We start from the raw sequence: 14,045 nt of genomic DNA, 5'->3' as shown, positions 1-14,045 counted from the left end.
AAATAAATTAAAGTTGTCAAGCAATTTTGCTCCACACGCGCCGCTGTTTGCTTTTGTTGTTGTTTTTGTTGTTGTTGTTTGAGAAACCGGCGAGCCTACAAGTGGCAAAAGTAGTTTTTTATGCAGTGCTTTTGCTCTCTGAGTTTTGATAGGCGTTGTTGGTTGGAACCAGAATTGTTTTTATACAAAAGCACACGCGATGTTTGTGGAGCATAAAACCGTATGGTGTGATCATGACTCTGTCGCTCCAGGAAGCTTTAAGCGCTACACATTATTTATGAATATTAAAGTTATTAAAGTTTTAGTAAGATTTGTCGATGGTTATAATTATGATATTAAGGCCGTGTGCGAATTAGAGTAAATTGAGGTAAAGGAAATTGAAATTTCCTAGGGATTTTTCGCACTGAACTTATGTAAATATTTATTTATTTCACTTATTTATTTCTTTTGGTTAAAGTTTTCAAATTTATTTGTTTTTATTTATAATCATTTAAAATTTTCGCAATGTTAACAAATAATTTACCTAATTTTTATTTAATTTAACCAACTCGAAATTCTGGTATATACCAACATTCGCTGCCATATCGACATAATATCCCTCAATTTACCATCAATTTACTTGATCTCGCACACGGCCTGAGTATTTCACCTTAAAAAATATGAAGTGAAATTATAAGTATATAATGTACTTATTAAATATTAGTTTACTTATCAAAAAAAGTATAATAAGATTTGTAATATCAGGCATACAAATGAAATGGCTAGTATTTGTGAATAAAATTCAAAATAATTATTCAAAATATATTCAAAATAAATATATGAGGCCTAAAGTGGCTTAAAAAGTGTGGTAATACATAAGTAGTTCAATTATCGAACTGAATTATTGGTGTATAATCCAATTACTAAGGACGTGCATCTGAACATAATGTATGACAACTTTATCGTTTATTAATCCATTTGCTTGAGATTTGCATATGTATAAACTAAATATTTATAAAAAATTAAATGTTATTTTATTATTATTTGTTCGTTTTTTTTTTAATGCATAACAGTTCAATTGCAGGTCATATTTTGTATTTTTCCAGTAATTTCTGGCACCTGAAATAGGTGTTAAAATAAAAATCCGACCGATAATTGTTCACATTTTGTAAACCTTTTACATTTGGCGTCAGCAAAATATTATGGAAAAACTTGCATTTTTTGGGCTTAGCAAATAGAAATGAAAAAGTTCACAAAAAAAAATTTTTTTATGCATTATTTGCATTTATTAAATTTTACTGGTTATTAAAATTAATTTTGTTTTTAAACACCATTAAAAAGTTTAAAAAAATATAAACTAAGTTTTAAAAACCGTAAAAAATTATAATATTAGAATTAAAAAGTGATTAAAGTTCAAAATTGACTCTACTCAACTGATTCAGAAAATACCGAATTTTTATCATCTAATTTCAATTTAGCCACAATATACTACGACTATATAAAGTATATTGTTTGTTCATAAACTAGAAATTATTTCTTTTAAATGAAACTAAAACATTTTTCAATATATATATATATTATGTTACCCACTCAAACTACCAAGTTGTTTCTTTGTTCTACGTTATTAAATCATTTCAATACATTATAACTTAAATTTAACACAAAATCAGCTTTTATAAATTCTTTTGATTACAATCTATAGCTGATATATTTAACTCATAGATATTAATGTTAGATATTAATATTAGTTATATATATATTCTTAATTGTGTTTTTTTATATTATACAACATTATTAAAATATTAAAACTTTTAGTTATCATTATAAAATTGTGTAGCATACATTGAAAGTCATAATTGCCAGTTACTATTATTTCGTACAACTGGAAATGTGTAGTTGATACGTTCCAAGCAATTTGTTTTGTATGCGCTGTTAGCATTTCAGAGCTTTTTATAGAAATATCTCTTTTGGAAAGTCAAAAGCTTTCATGAAAGCTTGAAAACGTATGCTTTCATATCAAAAGAAAGATTATTTTTTATCAACAATAAATGTAAAAATCATCAATCTAAATATTTAGAGTTCACACACAGTCAAGTTGATAATTATTAATAATGTATGGTAAAGCTTTTATTCATTAAGATTGATTTTCACATTTACAACATAAATATGTACGAATCTATGTATGTCCACAACCAAACAAAAACAAATTAAACGAATTTGATAGAAAAACATAGAACTCGTTTTGTAAACATAGAATGTGTTCTGTAAACATAGAAAGTGTTCTGTAAACATAGTATCCCACAGTTTTGAACTATAATCAAAACTCACATTTTTTTAATTTAAAAATGAAAGGTATTAAAAAAAAAAACAACTCCAGCTAAAATCTTACTTCCTCATAGTACATCCTTACTCTATACCAGTGGTTCCCAACTGGTGGATACATAGTTTGTAGTTTGTTCACTGAGACCGCACACACACACTTATTAAAAAACAAAAAATAAACACAAAAAATTTCCAAGTCATTATAGGTATACCTATTTTATAGTCTATACAATGTACCTAAACCAGAGATGCATAAAGCATATTAAAATAATCATACAGTTTATTATTCTTAAACTTTGTGATCCCTATTAAAAATAAAAATATTATAATGGGTCTTGGTCAAGAAAATGTTGGAAACCACTGTTATATACCATCATTTTTACCAAAAAATCCAGAATATTAGAAAGTATTTTAGATTCTTTGCTTTTACCATCCGATGTTACTATAGAAAAGTCTGTACGTTTTAAAAAATAGTGCCTTCAAACATTGCTGTCAAATAATAATTATTGATCTACGAAGATCAATTTTCGGATAATGATTTATATTTGAATAATGATGTGGAAAAATGATTTAAATATGTTGTTGTTCAATTCTTAAGACTATATACGTATAAAAAAAGTAAAATATACACCAAAAAATAAAAATATTTTAAAATCGGATTACTTTAAATTAGCAATGCTGGGATATATGTTTTTCAGGCACATACACCAATTTTAATTATAAATTACATCGATACTATATTTTATATTAATTGATATGTTTTGGCTTGGGTCTTTGATAATTATAATTGGGTCTTTATTAATAATTCAAGTCAGAAAAAAATAAATAAATATATTAATATATAACAGAATATGCTAACAAAACAACTGTTCCATTATTTAAGTGTGCAATTTATGAAATAAAAGAAAACGTGAAGACATCACACACCCACCCAATATTGAGGGTACCCATAATACGGTTTTGGAAGAAGTCAACACTTTCATTGCAGATGGTTTTATATACGCTAAAGAGATTAGTTTAAACTTTATTGATTGAAATTATTATCGAAGCTTTGAAATACAGTAATAAAATAGTATATGAATTATGATCATAATTTCTATAATCCTAAGTATTATCTGCAGCGATATACATAACAGAGAAAATTTGAAAATAAACAAGGCATCTAAGGAAGAGAGTTATAATTGTTAAGAATACAAAATATACCCATATACCCATATTGTATTAATATAGTGTTATGAATATAGATAGTATTTACTTATTTAATAGTGAATACTTGCGTATAAATATAGATACAATATAGGTACTTGACTTTATAAGATTTCTAATTTTAAAAAAAACCTGGTTTTTATTTATAGTTTGTATTTTATGCTAACATTCAAAGTTTTGAGGCTTTTCGGGCAGCTTCTCAGGATTATGATATATATTGTACTATATAATATTAGTGTTTATTTTTCCAAAAAATCGTGGTAACATGCTTTTTTAATAGACTTATCTAAAACACTCAGTATTTTGATAAATATTGAAAACGGACTCATCACACTTACAATTTTTTTCCTTTCTCGCACCAAGGAATTTAACCTATCGCGAGGTTAAAGCATATTGGTGCTTAAAACTCTATAGGTGTATGGTATACGAGCACACTCTTCACTTGTACAAATTTTTCCAGAATTTTATACCTGTTCAAATATCTATAATTATGTGTATTTATATTGAAATGATTATTATATACCATGTATTTATAAAATGCAACTAAAAGCATGTTATGTAGTATGATAATGTTATGTTAAAATATTTAAATGCCTCAGTATTTACATAATTTATGTTATTAGTATTTGAATTTCACATTACAAATTATGAAGAAAATATGTTTCGGAATTTTTACTAATAAATTTAAATTGGACATTGCAATTATGAATTATTAAAAATATTTGACTGGCTCAATTTCGCCTCATGGCAATGTTTTGAAAATTGATATTTTAAAGCGAATAAATATGAAATATCATATTATGTATTATGACAAAAATTTGCAATATTTTTATTTTTTACTTTTGAAATTGCAGCAAATCTGAACTCATTCTCTTACATCATAAAACAGTTTTATGCTTAACAAAAAAACAGCAAAACTACATTTAAGCGCACATAATTTCACTACAAAAACAAAAAGAAATAAAATACATTTTTTTTTATTTCTTTAAAAAAAAACTAAAATCGCAACAAACTAAGCCTGAAATACGTATGACCATTTCTGCTCCAAAACAAGTCCAGCACATTCATGAGTTAATAAGCCATTTCAGAAAATCTGGTTCGAAAGTTGATACACAAACTTTTGGGAAACGCAAGCAACTGGAATCGACGTAATGAAGCACAACACTTGCACAAATCTCACATTGAGTGACATCGAGCAGATGTAGTTACACATCGAATCCGAATCTTTTGCTGAAATTGAGTTTAATTAAATACAACTCTGCTGACACAATAAGCACTACTAATCTATAACATCGCCAAAAGATGGTACTTGGATTGGATTAGATTCGCTTTTATAAGAGCTCAAGTCAGTGCTGCTGGAAAATGTTGGAGCCATCGAAAATAAAAACACAATAATCTGTGGATCACCATAATTGGAACAAATTATATTGCATGCAGTAATCTCTTAATCATAAAGAATGAATGAAGTTAATATGTTATCCATTAATACATTTATTTTTGTTTATATTCGTAGAATTGCACGATTTATTCCACAAAATTTTATCCGTGAACATTAATTTTTTCACACCTTTCGTGTAGTCTCCACTTTCACTTTTTGAACCACTTCTGTCACTCAGTTTGGTAAGCAATTCTGCGGGAGTTTTGTTTGATCACAAATCTATTATATCAGAATAAAGTCGCGACTCCAATCAACACTATTTTGAAGGTGTATCAATTTCAAGACCCCGATTTGGCAAAAATGTTTCAGTAGCATATACTTAACGGTAATGTAATGAAAGACACGTGTTTACCAATTTACAATATGGATCGTTAAGCAAACACTAATGACAGATCTATTCTGTATGGGTCATATGTTTCATGATAGATACAAATGCTGCTAAAGTAACAAATTTTTAAAACACTGGCTTCTACAAAAAGCACAAAAGCTCTTCGATACAAATTATGTCCATTATTTGTTACCAGATAAATATCTAGGCATCAAAATTGATATGGTGAAAAAAAAGTTCTTACTCTTGTTATCTTGTAAAATAATCGATACAAAGCAAGGAAACTGCGAAAATTCTTTTCAGTATTGAAATTGCATCTGCTAATAAATCTGCCAATAAATACAGAATAGACTTGTGAATGAGAAACAAAAAATACTCCTCGCATCTTATTTTCTTCACTGAGGAGACTTCTTTTTAGCTTGTTAGGTATGTTATTGAATAAAAGTTCCAATGCAGTAAAAATCCACAAATAATAGCCCAAAAACCATTGCTTCCACAGAATGTTGCAATGTGGTGTAGTACTGTTTAGACATTAGTATATACTAACTTTATAAAATAAAGAAAGTGGGTAACAAATCTTGAATTCTGATCGCTGTAACCTTACTAGGTTTTTTTAGCTGAAAATTGAAGTTATGAATGTGGAAGTATTGTGGCATATTGACACTACAATGTCACAAGTATAAAGCAATACAACATGTCTAAAGAGATTTTTGATTTTAGAACCACACAAACCCCCACGCCCTACTTTATCTAATTTCTAATACTCACGTCTAGTGGCGTATAGAAGAGGGATTTTCAGATTTCAAAACTATACAGTGAAAACCATACATACATACAGTGGATTTTTATTAATTGAATGGTTGTTATGAACTTTTAATTAGTTTTCAAAACAACCACCCCTCATCCTTTTAAATGAAAGTCCATATACGTACTTCAATACATCCTGGTATGGCGTATTCACTAAAAACTTTTCATAAACATGTATAGTAAAGTTGTTATAAAGTGGATTTGTCAGCAGTCCACTTTGTAGGATTACACAAAAGATAATGGGATGTTCAGAAATATCTTCGAAGCCTTTGCGTATCAATGCAAAAAAAAACATATTTTTAATTTTGTCTGAGATATTGTCAACTGTGTGCCAGTAAATAATTGAAAATTACCTTAAAAGGTTTCAGTCCTATGCGGTGTCATGTTGAGGACATCAGAAACGTTGTCGTATTTTACACCAAATAGCACACCAAATAGCACACCAAATAAATTCAAATAATATATTCAAAAAAATGTTGAATTGAAATTTTAATCAGAAATATAGTTTATTCACATTTACTTTCGGTACCACAAAATGAAAAAACTTATCTTAAAAATTAGCCTCTATATCTTACGTTTTTATTCTATCTCACCCTATAGGAAATCCCATTCATTTGCATAATAAAATGCATTAAGATACCATTATATGTATCTAGATATGAGAAACATATATTGAGTACTACATTATCTTAAAAATTAGCCTATCAAACTTACACTTTTATTCTATCACAACCTATCGGAAGTCCCATTCATTTGCCTCTATAGCCTCTATAACTTATGCTTCTATTCTATCTCAACCTATCGGAAGTCCCATTCATTTGCAAAACATAATCCAATAAGATTCAATTATATGTATCTAGATATGAGAAACATATATTGAGTACCACATAATGAAATCTACTTCAATTTCCTATTTCCTTTGGTCTAATTTATAAGTGAGGCAACCACTTGTTGCCTTGTTTGCTCTATAAATTTACCTAAAACTATTTGCCAATATTTTTAATTTCCATACCGCAATCGATCAATCATCTGTGAGCAAATATTTGATGAAATCCGAAGCCGAAAGCGTGAGATACTTGTGCAAAATTATATAATTTGCATATTTATTAATCGTCTTAAATATTTCGCAGACTTTTGGTTAAGCGATTCACTTAAACCATACGCAAAATATGGCTTATTAAAATCTTATTAATTTAATCATTTATTTCACGAGAGCAAGTATCTTTTCTTCAATTGTTTGATAAGATCTCGGATCTCACATCGATCACATTATAATAGCAATTAAGAGCTGTCAATAAGTATCTATTAAAACGGCATAAATCATTGAGCAGACATTGAAATGAGTTTCTGAATGAATTTCAATTGCAAGTTTAACAAAAAAAAAAAAAACTAATTTTCAGTTTTATTGCAGATTGGAAAAAGTGAATCCAAATACAAAGGCTGTAAAGTATCTAAAATTGTAAGCCGAAAACGCACGCCTCACGTACGTCGTCTGAGTTTCACGTTTCGCTTTTAGTTGTTAATTATTTGCCTTTGTTATTGTTACTAATTTCTTTTCAATGGAGAAAGATGGACAACCTTCAAACTGAAATTGATGTATGCAAATTCGTCTGTGCCATTGTATTTTCACCTCAACAATGTGTTTGGGCTTGCAGAGCACACCTTCGATCAGTAAAAATTCAAAAAATCATTTTTGTGCACTTGCCACACGCATTTAAAAATTAATTTATATCTTTTCATTTCATTTCATTTTTAATTTATTTCAATCGTAATTTATGTTTAAATTACACACTCTTTACTCCCAGCTTTATAACTACTCAATGCTCAATGTTTCCAAAAAAAAAACACAAAAAAAAAAACAATTAAAATATCTCAGCTTAAGTGGGAATTGAAGTAATAGTCAAATATTTGTCTGCTTCAAAAGTACAAAAGATATTCACATTTTTTAATCAACATTTCATAGGAATTTTTTATAAACTACAATAAAAAACTGCCACAATGAGATTTTTTTAAATATAATTTAAACACACTTCACTTCTTCATGATTTTATAGATACCCAGTTCTAGCTAATAAATACTACATTCATACAGAGCTTTTATTAAGTATGTAACATATGTCTGAATACACTAATTGAGTTTGATATCAAATGATAAAACTAAAGGATTGCTAGTTCATAACGGAACAGTACTTTGTTACCATGATAGATCTTCTCTATCGCGAATGATCACTAACTAACACAAACACAAGACACTCATATTTCGAATGATGAACAAAATGCCATCTACTGATGATTTCCTAATATCAGACGGATATATAGGTATATTTGGTCAAGTTTTTTTTCTTGCCATACTTGTATATCAATGGCAAGTACTAACAATGCATTTGACTGAGGATTTCATCCGCTTGAGATGATATCCAAACAGATTTTAAAACAGATTTCTAAACAGATCTTAAAATGTATTTTCTCAAATAAATCTTTTCTAAACTCTTGGTTGGTAGCTAGTTGAAGTGGAAGGTGGAATGAATTTAGATGATATCCATACATATTTCCAAACAGATCTAAAAATGTATTTTCTCAGACAAATCCTATCTAAACCCTAGGTTGGTAGGTAGTTGAAGTGGAAGGTGGAATAAATTTAGATGATATCCAAACAGATTTCAAAACAGATTCAAAAATTTATTTTCTCAGGCAAATCTTTCTTAAACCCTAGGTTGGTGGGTAGTTGAAGTGGATGGTGGAATGAATTCTCAATTAGCTGAAAAAGCTGTTTTAATGTAACATTCCTCGTAATAGTTAGTAAAAGAATAGTCATATTAGATCTAACCGGATATTACTTAAACCATAAGTATTATCACAAAATTTTAGTTTTTAATTGATATTCTTATTTTTCATAATAGATTATATTCTTAGCAATACCACATCCAGCATATGAAAATCTCTTTTGTTTAAATGTAAGAAGGACGAAAGAAGACAAGCATGTCTAAGGTAAAAGCATTGAAGAAACAAAACTTCTATCTTTAAACAAAAATTTATTGTTTAAATCCATCAATATCTCAACCCGTTTTTAACTTCAACCCGTTATAACCCAAAAACAATTTAGTAAATAAAAGTGAAACATTTGACTCATGTACAAGCTATAAACAGCATACTTAGACCTATATATCTACATAATACATAGGCCTATATAGTACATACATACATAATAAATTTGTATATAAAACAATCATACATTGTAATCATATTATACGTAACCGCAACACATCGGCTGTTGAGCCTAAACTTGAGGCAAGACATTCAACACAGGTTATCAAAAGTGAAGCAAGTGTTTGGAGCCCCAAGCAAAATCTGGCGTTCATCCAACATCTCACAACGCACTAAGACACGTCTGTACAATGCAAATGTAAAGTCAACTTTACTATATGGTGGTGAAAGTTGGAACTTATCGGCAAACGACTCATAACATCTTCAAGCCTTTGCCAATCGCTATCTACGACGCATCATTTATGTATTGTGGCCAGCAGCCATAACCAATAGTGAACACTGGTTTAGAACGAATCAACCTCTTATAACTGAAGAAATAATGACGCGCAAATACAGATGCCTTGATCATATATTAAGAAAACCCGCTGATGATATCGATAAACTTACCTACTATTTTTAAAAGGCAAGTTTCTATATTTAATATAAAAGTTAATATAATTTAACTTATATTCATATATTATTTTATTTAATAATTTTAACATTTATCTGAAATGTGACAAATTCTAATTTACTAAATAGCTGCTTTTGGAATATTTATTTAACGTTGAAAAAAGAAAATAGCATAAAAATTATATTAGAATTTATTACATACATTATATTATTCAATATTGTAAACACTACCAATATTTTCAATATTTATTAACTTTCAATCATTAATGTTATATACAATAAAGTTTAAATACATTAGCGGACCTATTCTGTGCACTTTATAAACTTGTCAAACATTGACACTTGTCAAAATTGACTGCTGTAAAGGTTTTGGTATTCTGTGACATAAATAAAAAGCTCTTTTCCTTGTTAGTTGTCAATACTACAAATGCTGTTGACAACTATAAAAATATGCTCTTTTAAAGCACTTTTTATTATTTGCATGCATGACAAATATTCTTAACAAAAATACGCTCTTTACAAGCATATTTTTTATTGTGATTGGAATGCATGAAAAATGTTATCGACAATATCAAATATATGCTCTTTACAAGCATTTTTTACGAACAGTTACGAACAATTACGAACAGTTACGAACAGTTTTATATAGAAAACACTTTACACCATAGTGTGGTGAGAAGCATTAGGTACTTGAGCTTTGAAATTTGTCAAGATGTGTCCAGAATACCAAAAAGCTTTCTGCTTTATAAAAATCAAATATTTTATTAAAGAATTTGACAAATTTGTCAAGTGCACAGAATAAGTCCGTAATTCAACATTAAGAGTTAACTCAATTTGTATAGCAATGGTTTATGCGTTAGTTCTTAAAATAGAACAGAAAGTGTGATTGTTGTTTATGAACAAAAATAGTAAAATTTAAATAAAAGTGCAGGTTGCTTTTGTGTATTACCACTTGAGCCAAAATTTTAAATTTGACAGAATACGGTTTTTTTAAATTCACACTCCAAAAACTATATTCGATCAATTAAAACAATATATGCACTAATTATGGATATACATTGTCAGCCAAAGCATTTAGTTAAAAACCAAACTTTTGGATTTATAAACTTTTCCTCATAATTTTTCCAAAAAAACATAACTTATTTATTCAAGATAGAATTTTTGTTAAAAAACCTAAATACTTAAAATTCATAATTAATTTATTTTTCTATCATTCCTAGAGTTTTGGTCAAATTTTTAATTTATTATCTTTTATGGATTATAACACTTTTCATTGCCATAAATATGACTTTTCAATTGGTAAATCTGGATTCAATTTATATTTACTCTCGATCTGTTAAATTTTATTACCCAAGCAAACATTTTTAGTGTATACTAAAATTTATGTAGTTGTGTTAGTAGATATTTATATTTTTCGTAAATACATACATATATTGAATCAAATCAGAACATATTGGTCATCACATAAAACAGCTGTTAATTTCAGGGTAATCTTGCTACTCTGGCAAAATATCTAGAGTGTTATAAATTGATCTCAAGTGTTATACAGATTTACCAATTCAAAATGAAGCTGGGGCATTATTACCCCAGATTTATCAATTGAAGAACCAATAGTTTCCTTCAAAAATTTTTAAAAAATTACTCTGACATCTAAACTCCTTCATTCTAAACTATCTAGTTGAAGATATAGTTATTGATGGAACTGTTGATTAGTCAATTTTATCATTTGGTTTATACACATGAAAATACTTCTTTCTAAACAATTCTTTTTAAATTAAATAAATAAAAACTTTATAATTAATTTGTTTAAACCGTTACTTATTGCTAAACTATGATTATGTCTACAGATATTTTCGTCTACTTCATTATGCCTGCCACTTGACAAACTCAGTCAAAGAGTCTGATAATTTCGTACCCATCATATGTTATAAGTCTTTTGTGATATTTTTAAAATGGCTTTATGAAAAGTCGGTGTTAAGTCTTAACTGATTTATATCATTCATTATAAATTCATTTTATATCTCATAAACGTCTTCTATCGTTTGATGTGTACACATTATTCGTAATAGTAGTTATAAATATTTTACATATTTAATTTATAGAGAAAGAGCTATCTATCGCTCAAAGGCAGAAGTCTTCAATGCTAAATTAATTAAATATAAACAATTCGTAAATTTTACAAGTATATAAAATATAAAAGTGAAAAGTTTCTTGACCTCTGCTACGATTTTATAACTTATGCAGGTTATTTTACAGCATTTTTATTTTCACATTTTTTCATAAAATAAAAAACGTATGTTTTCTTATATCGCATCTGAGTATCTCACATTAGTAACATATTTTCAGTTTCAATAAAATCGTGGTTTTACTCGTTTTTTGACATTTGGAAAAGTATTTACACATTTAAGCGGTGGTCTTTTTGCGTTTATATTTACATTATCATATGCTTTATATATTTAGATATTTTCATACATTTATATTTAAATACATATTTATAGCCCAAAATTTACTAAAAGCGAAATGAAGTGGTTTTGTAGACAAATAACATCGCGTACATTGCATATTAACACGCAAGCTCAAGCGAAATTTCATTTCCTGTAAGGCTTGAAGTTTGATTAAAAATTGTCAGAGAAATTTTGTTAAAACTAAATAATTAAACTAATAATACTATACTAAGAAAAGTATAAAAAACTAGTGATTATTCTATAAGCTCAAATTAAAAAAAAAATCACAGCTACAATCAAGTCACTCATTCACGAAAAATATATACAAGTATTATAAAAAGAAGAGTTTCTCAAATCTAATAAATGATATCAATCGAATTAAATACATAATATTTAAAATATATCAATAACAACGTACGACTTTTCCTACAGTGTATCTACAAAGGTTCTCTTGGTAAGGTGTATTTCTTGATAAGGTTCAAGAGGACTGATCACATGTCAGCAGTCACAATATTGAGAAAGAACTTACCATCTTTCACTACAGGTCGTTATGGCCTGAAATATCTCCTTCATAAACTACGATTATCTGCTAATACGGATTGCAGATTATGCCTCGAAGATGAGAAAACTAATATGCATATTCTGTCCAGCTTTAATAACGCACAGAAGAAACTTGTTTCATATGGTATTTCTGTCACCAGAATAGGTTAAGAGCTTTTTTCTAGATTTAGTTCTGGACTTTGTTCAATCAATCAATAGAACTCTTCCGACTGTTGGGCGATTTTACGTCAAAACTTTAATAATAACAATAATACAATCTATCTCTTACCTATGGCCGCAGTACCGGCTGTTGGCCGATTTCACGTCAAAACTTTAATAATAATAATAATACCATCTATCTCTTACTATCTAAATAAACCAATTTTTCGTCTTCGAATCACTAATGAAATTAAACAAAATTGAGTCAGTTTGAAAACGTTTTACAACAAATAATAAAATATGAATCACTTATGTTCATCTTTTATGAAAGTGATCTTGCTTAAATAATATAATGTATAATAAAGTTTCACAATTGATGATAAAATATAAACAATGACGAAGACTATAATGCTATAAGTGAGCCGAGATTGTAAGAGTATAATTTATAAGAAGCAACGGCCATTTAAGTCGAACGATTGATTTAAGTCTTTATTAAAAAGTAATAATGTCATTTTTGGGAGCGAAGGCTCATGATGCGTCTCTCAAAGCCTCTAATGAGTTAATATCAACACTGCCTTTTCGTGACAGCTCCTGTTTTAACATTAGAGGCTCTGACGACCGAGTACTCAGCGATATGTCTTAGATTCTGAGTCACCAGGTATCTGGGAGGTATCTATCAGTACCAACCACATGTGTCAGTGGCAGGATCGGAGACCTCATGACTGAATTACTGAATCTGTCAGTATCAACCACATGTGTCAGTGGCAGGATCGGAGACCTCATAACTGAATAATCTGTACTTGTACCTGTGCCTGCTGTAAATGTAATTTGACACGAGTTTCTATATGAAGAAGGTTAATATAATTATGCATTTACAAGAACTTTTGTCTAAAGTTTATTAGATATGTGTTGGATTTAACGATTAAAATTTTATATTTCAAAACTCTCACATATCGATCACATCTAACTATCAAATAAATCCAACAGATAAATTGTGTCCATCATCAGTGGAATTAAATGAATGTGCAGCATTTCTATTTAGGGTTTTGTGTGAATATGCTCAGAAAACTAAGAGTTAATGAAGATAAAAAGCTCTTCTCGGATAAATACATATATTAAACAATAACAAAATTATACCCTTGTTATTTTCAGAAAAAAGAAAATACTTG

Source organism: Teleopsis dalmanni, chromosome 2 (genome assembly GCF_002237135.1).
Source record: "Teleopsis dalmanni isolate 2A chromosome 2, ASM223713v2, whole genome shotgun sequence".
NCBI classification, from domain to species: domain Eukaryota; kingdom Metazoa; phylum Arthropoda; class Insecta; order Diptera; family Diopsidae; genus Teleopsis; species Teleopsis dalmanni.
The sequence above is the reverse complement of the archived record's forward strand: the minus strand, read 5'-3'. Positions refer to the sequence as shown.